Raw genomic sequence first — 13,317 nt, 5'->3', positions numbered from 1 at the left:
GCATGCTTACGGAAAGTTATCCTTAATTACGAGAAAACTAACATAAGATATATATAGCTGATCATCCAAATTTTGATCTTGAGAGAGAAAAGAGAAAGAGTACTGATATATATTTTATGAGAAGTACAGTACTTATGTTAGATTACCCTTACTTTAGTAATGAAGTGGATAAATTTTCTCCCTTGGGTAGATGACAAAAGCTTGAAAATAAGTGGGGAGCTACTTGGCCTTGCCAAGAGAGAAGAAAATTCATCTACTTCATGACTTTGGGGTAATCATCTTATTGCCAAACCACTACGCACACAAACCGTAAAATTACTACTAATAGCTCTTTGTCCAGCAAATGCTCCGTAGCAAACCCCTCCCGTTGTGCTTCCCTACAGAAGGCACTTGAGAATTTTTTGTTACTGAGCATAAGCTTAAAGCCCTTCAACCTTCAGTGTCTATACTTAAAATCTTTAGATAAACCTAAAATAAAAGGTACTGCTGCAATCTTCACAGGCGAACATATTCGTCTTCAGACCCAGTGATGCACTCCTTCTCATCATCAAAGCCTTCATGAGAAGGGTGTGGAGAATGACCCTTCCCAAAGGATCTTATGTGATCCTTTAGCGATCTTTTATGTTTGAAGTCAGAACCACAAGTGCAATACCATAACTTTCCACAGTTCTTTTCATGTGTTCTCCAATCTCCTTTCACAGCAAATGTTTTTCCACATTTTCTGCACATGAATGGCTTTGCTCCATGCTTTCTTTTGTAGTGGGTTTGAAGTGTTCTGAAGTCCTTCAATGGTTTTGCTCGAGGATGGTTGATGTTGTTCTTGCAACCTTGAGCACAACAATAACAAGGTAGCCTCAGCATTGCTGCTGGTTGTGCCCCTCTGAGGGATTCTGGTCCTTTTCTATATTCAGATCCATGCCCCCACATATGCATCTGTAAGCCCAAGAAGAATATGGTAAGTGCTCAACATCTAGCAGAATCAACATCATTTTTAAACTGAAAAAGAAAAGGTTAATGATGTCTCAGTTAACTTTATTCTAAATTTTGTTGGTTGTTCCGCAACATGGACTAATGGAGGGATCCATGAACCGACATTATCAAACATAGATTTGGAAGAAATTTTCATCTCAGGAGGGTAATTAACAATAGGAAAAGGGTATGATCAAGAAAATGGACTATCAAAGACGAACTAGAAGGATTCCTGGTTATTTTGGTTGGAATAAAACTCAACTGTCCCTCAATAGGGATTGGCAGAAGCCTGTAACTACTTGGCAAGTCTATGTTTTTGTTTCTACCCTTAATCATTTTGTGCATCCCATTTATATTCATTATAGATGTATGCACCATTAACCTTCCTTTCCAAGACTACCTGCTTGCCCGAATCTTCAACCCAAAGGAAAACGATGGAGAAAAAAACGAAGATTAATTAAACATGGATGTTATGGTAAATATGCAATTAACTACATTCCAAATTTTAGAGGCTGGCTAGATTTAGTCTTTTTTTCATAGCTATATAAACAACTTCTGATCAATGGAAGGAAAAGGGCTTATTGTAGACATATAGTTTTGCTCTCTACATGTACTTCTTTCATTGTTACAATTTAGGCACACCTCTATGAAACAAACATGAGAGCGAACCATTATACCCCATTAAATATTTTAGATTGTAGTGCAGAAGACCAACTACAAATTGGCACGTAACAGTACTTGCTAAATGAAAGTGAGGAAGAAGAAACATCTTGAAGCTATTATACTGGAGCTGACTTGAAATGTAATGACTAACCCACTAGCATTCATAACTGCAAAGAGCGGAGTTTTCTTTCTTTGCTTGGTGATCTAGAGAGGGATGTTTATTCCCATCTGGATATATACGGTATACATGTTCTTCAGAGAGATATTTAAGGCTTACTGAGTTTAAGAGAAGCTTTTTACTGGACTTATTATCTGCTAATTATGTTTCTGACATCTGCGTGTGCTTATGCTTGATATCTGTGTGTTCCATATATTTAGTACACATTTCCTTGAAGATACATACTTTTACTTTGTACCAATTGTTTCCATGCCTCTTACCAAATATATCAAAAACTTTTGTTAATGGAATTTTCATCCCAAAATCCTCACAGAATGCACAACTTAATTGAGAAGCTGTCCAACTGACAAAGCAAAAAGTAAAAAGCTCCAACTGAATTAATGCCATTATAGAGGCAGTCTGTCTCTTATGAGAAGGGGAAAAGATGTGTAAAAAGAGGTTTATTTGCATTAACCTCTAGTACTATCATTGCAAAAGAAACAGTGAGAGTATTAACCCTACCGACATCTTTACTGAAAAACTTTAAACCAACAAACAATAGTTAAACAAGATCTAATAATTAATTTCTGAATTTTGGGCCATGCATGGACATCCATTGAAGGTTTGTAGCTAAATTTCACTTGAAGCCAGGGGAACAAAAAGAGGGAGGAAGAAGAATAGGAAGTTGAGAGATCAAGAAGATTCTACTAACCTGCATGTTATTATACCTATTGAAGGTCTTGCTGCATATGGAGCAAGCAAAACTGCATCGGCCCAACAAGGATCTGTCTGGCGTGGGATCCAAAACCTACTCTCGTATTGAAAGAATACCCATGAAAGCTCGTCTTCGTGGGTTCCTGATCTTCCTTAAAGTTAAAAGACTTGTTCTGAGCATCTGAATCTCCAGTACTACTAGGCAATCCAATGTGCAAGGCCACCGTAACTTTCTCTAATTTCTCTTCTTTAATTCCAGCGCTCTCCTTTTGAACTCCGAAATCTTCCTCCTTCAAGGTTTTGTTTCTGTAAACCTGCTTAGAAGAGGCAAACACTGGGTTGTTCCTGAGCCAACTCTTGCTGTTGTTGGTAAAACAGAGGCAGTTTCAAGGAACTGATCATGGAATTTGTGAACTGATGAACTTGTAGAGGCACAGAAGAAGAAGAAGAAAAAGAAGAGGAGGAAGAAGAAGAAGAAGAAGAAGATGAAGATGATGATGGAGGGGGATAGAGATGATGGTTTGAGCCATTCTATGAAGGTTGGAGGCTGAAAGCAAAGATTCATATCACCTACATGTATTCCTTATGCCCATCTTCTGAGGGATTCCTTGAAAACTCTGCTCAGATTGGTTTATATCCAGAACTTTGTGGGAAAGCTTGCACTTATGGTTGATTTATGAAAGGTGGTTGGTTGTCTTTTAGGAACTTTTTTTCCCTTGGGCGTTCATTTGTCACACAGAGAAAGAGAGAAAGAGAGATTAGGGATTAGTGGTGGGTTTGGAAAATGACATGCAAAAATCAGACTCACTGTGTGGAGGGAATCCCAAAATAGTCTTCACACTATTTGTTTTTAACATATATATACATTTTCTTTTCTTTTCTTTTGGTCTTAAATCAAAATAGCAAATCAAATACTCAAAATTCAGCCTATTAATTCTTGCATCACCATGACCTAGCCTGAAATTTTAGACTTCTTCAAGCAAACAAAGCCACTCAATTCCTTTCCTTGTTTATGATGAAATTGTACACACACATGCACACAATTGTTATTATACATGCTACCGTCATTGCGTGCCACTGGACTCAAATGCTGAAAGGACTTATCTTTATTATTTATGTATTTATTTATTATTTTTGGTTAAGGTGAGATGTGGAGGGGTCGGAGAGAGGATAGGTCAGAAAGCATTCTTCAATTTTAGATACCTAAACCCATAAAAGAATTCTATAAAAATAAAAAATAAAAATGAAAAATGAAAAAGAAAAACATTGGGTACTTGCACAGAATGTAAGAACAGCCCCATTTCGACGAGATAATCTATATTTTATGGGCAAAGGTGGTCCAAATATACCTGCAAGGTGATGGGTCTACGCGTTTAATTTCAATATAAGCTGCGGATCCGAGTGATGGGATATCATACTGTATCCCCAATTTGACAAAAAAAAAAAAAAAAAACGTGATGGGATATTCGAATTTAGTTTTGTATTATTGATCGACTTTTACCAATTCCCTGGGTGTTTTTCCAGCTCAGAAGAATACTCCATTTGGTCAGGATCCTCGTTCCACATCTGTGCTTTCATAAATCCAGCCACTTTCCGTATAGTATCACAAATTTACATTTATTATATCACCAAGATCAACTATTCCAAACAACATTAATCGCAGTCCCAGACCGACAAAGTTAATGAACTTATCCTTATTTGCAGGAAATATTATGGGAGCTTGTAAATCCCATTTCAATGAAGATATAAAATTGGATATGTACTATAGTACATACGACAACACAACTTAACAGAACCTTATAATTTTTGATTGAGAGCGACCCACCTCATGTTCAGACCTTAGAAACATGCAAAAAGATAAGACACTGAACACACAACACATGTGGAGTTGGCTATGTGCAGGTACAGAATAATAATAATGATGGTGATCAGTATATATATGATTTCTCCATGTATAGTAGTTCCACATAAGCATATGTATATATGCGATTGGAAAGTTGATAAGCTAGGTAAAATAGCAGTGGGGCATGGACGCTGAAGGCCAGCACTTGAGAGCTCATCGTTGGCTCCAATTAAGCCCCATAGCAATTGAGGTCTGGACAAAGATATGAGAGAGCGATGACCCCACACTTCTCAAATCATAAAAACACTCTCCTTGGTACTTTGGGAGCTGGGGCTAGCTTAAATTTAGAAAACTTGCCGACAAGATCCTGAGCGGATTTTCTGGATATAAAACAAAGCTCTTCTCTTTCTTTTCAACTCTTTTCTTTTGTATACTACTTGTACTGTGAGCGATTCTCCACCACCACCTTCCCTCTTTTTCCACTGATTTTTCAAGCATACAAACCTTTACTCTTGTTTTCATACTGTTATACTTGGGAAAAAGCATGCATGGTGGACCTCAAACTCCTCTTGAATCCATATAACACTACTCAGATATTTTGAGGGGGGATTCATTAAAAATTGAAATAAATCACCGGAACATCCAACTATCCATAAGGATTTCATTACAGCTAACGTCATTCTCCTCTATCCGTGTGGGGTACGTCTACAATTATAATTTCAAGAATTTATTGTAAGTGTTGGAGTATTAATGCTTTTTACCTTTTAGTCCGTATAAAGTATTGTGTACGATGCTTAAATTTTAAAAGGATTTAACTTGATAAATATTAGAGTTTAATTTAATACTGTTTCCCCCCTTTTTTTAATTGATTTATAGATAAATTGTATAATGGTAACATTGATCATAAATAACAAATTTACAATCGTTAATAAAAACTTCAAAGGGCCTGATTCTTCATGTGCTCATATGTCCTCTTTACTCCATGAATAAAGGAGCAAACAGTGATCTGCGCATAATTTGTTCTCTAGGGATCTCCTTGGACTTGATAGACAATCCGCTCTCCTCTAATTTCCATTGTGCTCTTTTGGTTTACGTGTATTCGGTGTTGGAAACTAAACTTGATTTAGAAACTATTAAATATGAGAATTAGATTTAGTTTCTAAAAGGTTAAGAAGAATATTTTATTTTTGAATAGTTATTCTAGTTTCCATTTTTTGAGTTTTCAAGTATTAGAAAGTTTCCATAGGTTAGAATTAGAAGTTTCTATTTTATTTAATTTGAGTAGTTATAAATAGGAGATTATGTGATATTTGAATAATCAAAGAGTAAGAGTTGTAGAATGAAATAAATTTTTAATCCTCCCAAATTTATCTTCTTTTGTAATTGTGTGTGTTTTTCTGTATCAACCTTATTACTCCAACCAAAGTGTTATCAAAGCTTCCGCATTCCCAAAAAATTGGTATCAAAGCCATACGAAAAAGATGGTGAATGGGATGCATCCATTTCAAGTTCCCTAACTCACCAAAGACAACTACGACAATTAGCAGTATCAAGATGAAGGCTTTAATTGGTTCACAAGACGCATGAGAGGTTGTAGAAAAAGGCTACTAAGAGCCACAAGATGAGACCACTCTATCCCAAAATCAAAGGGATTTTTTGAAAGATATGATGAAGAGAGAAAAGAAAGCTCTCACCATTATTTATCAGGCAATGGATGAAAGCACTTTTGAGAAGATTTCAAGTGCAACCACCTCAAAGGAAGTTTGAGAGATATTACAAAATACACACAAGGGAGTTGATAACGTACATAAAGTTTGTCTTCAAACTCTTAGAAGAGAATTTGAAAGTTTGAATATGAAAGAATCAGAATCAATCTCCAATTATTTTCTAGAGTATTGGCTATTGTGAATTTATTAAAAATGAATAGTGAGAGTTTAAATGATACTCGTGTGATTGAGAAAATACTTCGATCTTTAGATTCGAAGTTTGATTATATTGTTGTGGGTATTGAAGAATCTAAAGATTTATATTATACAACCATTGATCAACTTATGGATCATTGCAAGCTCACGAAAAGAGATTAAAAAGGAAGAGCCAAGAAAAATTATAATAAGTTCTGCAAACAAAGCTTTCAAACAAAGTGCACATATGAATATAGAATCCAAAAATCCTTCGATGACCGTACCATAAAGGAATATGAGTTCGAGTAGAGACTATTGGGACTCAGGAAAATATTGGTTGCCTCGTAATCTAATTCTGAAGTTGACTTAATTTATTACTAGAGAGAGTTAACTACACTCTAATATCCTATAATATTATAATGAGATGCTAACCTCAAGTTCATGACCTACTATTCATTGTATGTAAGCTTCCCATGAACTGGTAATCATAAGTTAAGAATGGAAAACCTCTTCAATCCTTGAGTCTTAAATCCTTCTATTATATGATTAATTGATGTACACTAGCTCACTAAGAGTATATGTCCAATTCCAATTAAGGAATTACTATAACTATAGATTTCCTAGCTACATGTCCTTAAAATCACCCAAGAGAACACACTATCACAAACCCATAAGATAACATGGGGTCTATGTTGAGTATACCTGTTGCGACCTACCTCAATCAACAATAACCTAATACATAAGGAATATATGATCACCTTAAGGACTCACCCATAGATTAAAGTCATTGAAGACTTTAATAGTAAGTTGTATCCTCTTAAGGTTGAGAGTCTACATAGTATAGTAGTTTGATGAGATCATGACTACCTGATATCCAATGTGATGACTCATTATAGGTCATATCTAATGTATAATCATACGCATTAGTACACTCACCATGGGAAAACCATCCTCATGACCATGACAAGTCATTTCTCCAATTAGAAGGCAACGCACTATAACCTCAAATGGAGTGCCTAAGTCCATGAACTAGTTGTGAATAACACATCTACTTGCAAGGAACCTATGAGTTAGATTTTTTGTGCAACTTCTAATACACCCATGTCACAATGCAAGAGATGTCAAACTTGAATGCTCAAAAAGTATAATACATGAATAGGATAGATAAATTGGGAAAGTAGAATAATATTATAAATAATAAATCCATTCTTGTTATATCATGTCATGCTTTTAAGGGTTTTTTCCTAACAATTTTCAACTAACCCTTAAAGCATATCAAGAATACATTTGGCACTTATGTTATCTATATTATCATAAAAAAAAAACTTTACTCATACATCCAATATAAAAACCATACATCCATTCAACCAAACAAATAAGAACAACTAATCCATATATTCATCCCTTTTGGCCATGGGATAAATAAAATAACCTTGCAAAATAAAGTTAATATTGGGATTGAGCCCTTCAAAATAAGACATGATGTAACAAAGTTAGATTTAACTTTCCACTTTACTATCCTTGTTTGCACCGATGTTGTGTTGAGCATTAAGGCTTGGCATCTCTTGCCTTGTACATGGCTTAGGTGCATTAGAAGTTACATGAAAGATCCAAATCAAGGGTTTCTTACAAGATTAATGAGTTATTCACTATCAATTCATGGAGTTAAACAATCCATATGAGGCTTTAGTACACCACTTACTAATTGGAAGAATGGTTGGTCTGGGTTATAAGAATAGGTTTCTCATGGTGAGTGTAATAGTGTGTATGGTTATATATTGGAAAGAACCTATAGTAAATCATAACATTGACTATCGGGTAATCACGATTCACTAAGCTACTATACTGCATGTTTGTCAATTTTGAGAGGATATTGAGCATGTATTGAAGTCATCAAATGCTTTAACTTATCGATGAGACCCTAAGGTGGTCATATATTCCTTAAAATTTAGTCACTATTGATAAAGGTTGTTGGCAACAAGTATTTTTAATAGAGGCACCATGATATCTCTCTCATAGGATTGAGATTATGTGTCCCCTTAGGTGATCCTAAGGACTTATGATTATGAAATATGTGGTGTTGCAATAATTCCTTTAATGGAATTCGACATGTGCTCTCCATGAGTTAAAGTGTGTCATTTGATCACATAATAAGAGGATGTAACTTAAGGATTGGAGATGTCATCTTGAGAGGTTAATAACATTTACCTTATTAAGTTATATGCATTAGTTCATGGTGAGTTTGGATGCAATGGATAATAGGTCATGCACTCGATTTTTCTATCTTGATCTAATATCATAAGATACTACAATGCAATTGATCTTCTATAATGGAATGTTGATTCAACTTCATAATTGGATTCTAAAGGAACTAGTAATTTCTTATCGATCCTAATGGCCCCTACTTGATCTTATATTCCTAGATGGCACAAGTTTTGAAAGTTAGTTTTCACATGTTTGCATAAGAGTGTTTTGGTAAATACATAAAGTTGCACAGGAGCTTGTGAATGTTATCGTTAGACTGAGCTTATTGATTAACTTAAGCCTAATAAGACCAATTAATCGATTAAGCCTTAAGTATATTGGATCAAGTAACCTAATCCCAAGATGGGCTTAAGTTTTTTAAGCCCATGGGAAACTTATATAAACCCTCTTAAGGGTTAGGGCTTCAATTTTTTAAAGATCTAGAGAGAGGAACACTTGCCTCCACCCCTTTGGGAGGATTTTACTACTCTCAAGTGCTATATCTAAGGAAAAAAACTAACTTTTATCGAGCAGAATATCCCTTGGTTTTCATGATCTACACTAGTTTTTTCACTAACTAGAATAGATTTGGGAATATCTAGGTCACAAGTATGGTTTTTATTTCTAGAACTATGGTTATGGATGGTTTTTTTCTCTTTAGGAGATTCTACCACTTCATATCTAAGTTAAGTGTATAATCAAGATCATTGACATCAATGTTATCAACTAAGTAGTTCCATATTTAGCATTGGCCACTTCCGCTATCAACATATTAGTCTAGTCCCTTTATGAAGGTTCATATCTCTTTATTCTAGTTCTTACACCTATATTTAGGATGCTGATAAACCAAAATCAAGATTGGCATGATCATGGAGGTTATGGGCTTGTTCAAGACCCTCTCCCACTTTACATTTTGAAAAAAAAAAAACTTTTTGCAACTTTCTTGGAATAAATTCTTCACCATGAGAATTTCTAAATTTATATTTATTTTCCTAAATTGGAAATCTTATGCTATTAAGGAAGATATCATTTTATAGAGATTTTAAAATAAGGGAAACTTTTGTTAAAAAAGGTTTGATCATTAAAGATCTCAAATTTGTATTAGTTTGGAAAAACAATCTTTAAGGATATATTTTGAAAAAGAGAGCAGATTCTCTTAATCTTTTTCAAAATTCATTTTATATAAAATTTTCTTATTAAAGGCAAACTCTAATTTCAATAAATATTTTATTTGGAAACTTATTCTCATGAAATTTACTTTCCATAAGAAAATCTAAATTACCTTTTGATTTATTTTATCCATAATTTGAAGCCATATCTGCATAAAATAGGAAAAAACAATAAATATGGAAAAATTAAATTCCCATGGCCTTAAAGATCCTACTACATATTTGGTAAGTCCAAAATTTGGATTTATCATAAATGCATTTTTACCAAAATACCCTAACAACACAAATTAGGTTTGAAATAACAAAAACCCTTAAATACCCCTAATGTTAGAATAAAACCCTTAAAAGCATGATATGATATAACAAATTTAGAATTAATTATTCATTTAGTGATATTCCAGTTTTACTTTTATCTATCCTTATTCTATGTATTATATTTTATGAGCATTTTTGCCTAGTATTTCTTGTATTGTACATGACTTGGGTACATTAGAAGTTGCATGAAAAATCTAGGTCATAGGTTTCTTACACGTAGATGATTTTTTCATAGTTCGTTCATGGACTTGGGCAATCCATTTGAGGTTGTAGTGCACTACATCCTAATTGGAGAGACAACTAGTCTTAGCCATCAAGATGAGTTTCCCATTATGAGTGCACCAATGTGTATGGTTAGACATTGGACAAGGTCTATGGTGAATCATGACATAAGGCTATCAAGTAATCATGACTTCACCAAGTTGCTATACTATATTGTCTTTCAATTTTCAAAGAATATTGAATTTGACTAAAGTTGACAGTGACTTTGACTTAAAGGTGAGATCCTAAAGTGACCATATATCCCATTTGGATTCAATTACTATTGATGAAAGTTGTATCAATAAATATTTTCAATAGAAGCACCATGATATCTCATGAACTTTGAAAAAGTGTGTCCCCTTAGGTGATCCTAAATAGGTGTGATGATGAAATTTGTGTTGTTGAAGTAATTCCTTTAGTCAAATTTGATATATGCTTTTGGTGAGATAAAATATGTCATTTGATCACATAATAAGAGGATTAGTAATTCAAGGATGGTAGAGGTAATCTTGAGAGGCTGATAATGTATATAGTGAATAGCAAGTCATAGGGATACCAGTTCATAGGGAGATTGTATATAATGAATAGCAAGTCACAGACCCGAGCACTTAGTGTTTTGTTATAATGTACATAGGATACTAGAATGAAGTTGATTTTCTATAGTGGTATGTTGAGTTAACTTTAAAATTGGATTATGTGGAAGCCAGTATCATCTTATGGGTCCCAGTGGTCCTTGTTCGAGTTCATATACTTTAATGGTGCAATTTATAAGGATTGGATTGATTCTTAGTTCATTTATATGTATAAGGTCGCACATGAGTTAGTGAATAAAATCTCTAAACTAGGCTAATTGATTAATTAAAGCCTTATTAGAAATTTTATGCTAGATTAAGTGACTCAAACCCAATGTGGGCTCAAGTCACTTAAGCTTAGTAGGAAATCTATAAATATCTCTCTTAAGGGTTAAGGTTTCAATTTTTCTTCCTATTCACTAAGAGAAAGAGAAGCCAAGCCTCTAAAATTTGGGAAATATCCACCATCCTAGTGCCTAAACTTAAGGAGGAGTCATGGGGTAGAAGATTGTTGTGTTTATGAGACTTTCTACAAATTCGAAGCTTCTTACACCAACAAGAATCAATCTGGGAACATCCACACCGCATATATGCCACTATTCTCTATATTTGTGGTTTAGTATTGGTTTTTGAATACCATGTTTTTGTTGTCCTTATATCTAGAGAGCCTAGGATAGGATTGCATACACCCTAATGATCTAGGGTTGAGGAACAGAGTAATCTAAAGTTCTTTACAACTAGTATCATAGCCTTAGGTTAGGTGAAATCTATTTTGTAGTGTGTTTATTCATCTCATGGCCTAAAGGAAATAATAGATGTTTAAATTATTAATATTTCATATACTAATTAAGAATTTAGTTGTGAATGAATAACTATGCTTTCTCGACATTGGAATGTAAGCTTTGTGGTTAGGAACATTGATTTTTTAGTTTCATATGTAAAAATCCTTTTTGTTCATAAATGGATTGTAAGCTTCGTTTCAACGAAGCATAGGTTTTTTTTTTCCTTTTATGTAAAAATCGAATTTTTATCTGTCTATGGTGACCCAAAAGCCTAGATAAAAGGTTTCAAGCATTCAAGGATATCTAAGGTGCAAAAGCTATTCAAAAATATGAGTTTTCAATGGAGAAATGGTTAAAAAAAATGGAGAAAGCAACCTTGGTGCACAATTGTAGGTTGCAACGCTCAAGCACTTAGATTAGTGCTCAAGCGATGACAATGCTCAAGTGCTTCAAGCATTCAAGTGGAGTGCTTAAGTGCTCCAAGTTATATTGACTGCCCTCTTCAAATAAAAAAAAATGTCGCTTGAGCACAGGCGATGATAGATTGGTGCTTTTAGGGTATTTTAAGGTTTGTTTTCTATTTTCATAAGCCTATTTTTGGTTGTAGGAATTTTTAGTAATTTAACAATTTGGATTTTATCCAATTTTATTACCAATTATTCAACAAGATCCCTAAAGGTCATGGCGAAATTTTTGTTTAATTATTTTATACTATTTTGTTTATTGCATATGTGACATGAAATAAAATATTTTAGGTTTTCTTATAGAAAATAAATTTTCATGAGAAGATTATTTCCAAGTTTTATTTATTTAAATTAGATGTTAATTATAAATTGTTTTTTCCTTTTGAAACTTTTCTCTTGTTATGGGATAGGTGGTTCACCAAGCTCTCCTATCTTGAGAGAGGGAGAACTACACCTATAGTAATCCTCTAGGCTCTCCCACTTTAAGAGGAGAATAGCAACCAAGTCCTTTAGGCTCTTTTCTTTTGATAAAAAAAAGACTATGTTTGGATAAGGAAAGTTAAAGGACAAGGAAAATAAGAGCAATTCTATTCTAGCACAAGCGTTCCAATTTAGGAAATAAATAAAGGATTTAGAAAATCTCATAATAAATAGATTATTTTAAGAAATGTTACCCATATATTTTGGAAGTTATAGTAATTTAATGGGAATAAAATATTTTGAAAGTGTTGTCCAAAATGGAGTATTTAATTTCTTTTAGGCAATAAATATTTTTGGAAGTTTTTCATAAAGAATATTTTATCCCTTAAGAAACTATTAAAGGTTGTGTTTTCAGTAGTGCTTACTAGAATGAATTATTATGAACATCAAAGAATATTTATTAAATTGGAAATGTATAGGAAAAAGGAAATCAAATTTATGAGAAATATTGAATATGAGAACTAAAGTTCCTCTATTAGGATAGCATGCTCTAAAACTATCCAAACCTCTAAATTGGAAGTTTCCTTATTACACTAAAGTTTCCAATTTGGAAAATCAATATGATGAAAATTTTCATTAGAAATCATTTGTGATTCAATGTTATTACCAAAAAGTCTAGTAATTTGATGGAAATAATTTTCTTTAAAAATGTTTCCTAGATAAAATATTTATTAATTGGAATAGTGTAAATAAGGAGAAATTGTATGAAAATAGATTTTAAAATTTGATAGTAGAAATTTTATCAAAATTTATTTTTTGATAAAATACTATCATGGAAATTTT

At 33.4% G+C, this 13,317-nt stretch overlaps 1 pseudogene; it reads right to left on the bottom strand.

The window, feature by feature from the left end:
* Positions 1-254: 254 nt before the first annotated feature.
* On the bottom strand, positions 255-3,804 carry LOC117916283 (annotated as a pseudogene).
* Between the last annotated feature and the right edge of the window lie 9,513 nt (positions 3,805-13,317).

Source organism: Vitis riparia, chromosome 6 (genome assembly GCF_004353265.1).
Source record: "Vitis riparia cultivar Riparia Gloire de Montpellier isolate 1030 chromosome 6, EGFV_Vit.rip_1.0, whole genome shotgun sequence".
NCBI lineage: Eukaryota > Viridiplantae > Streptophyta > Magnoliopsida > Vitales > Vitaceae > Vitis > Vitis riparia.
This window is presented reverse-complemented; position numbering and strand designations above follow the sequence as displayed.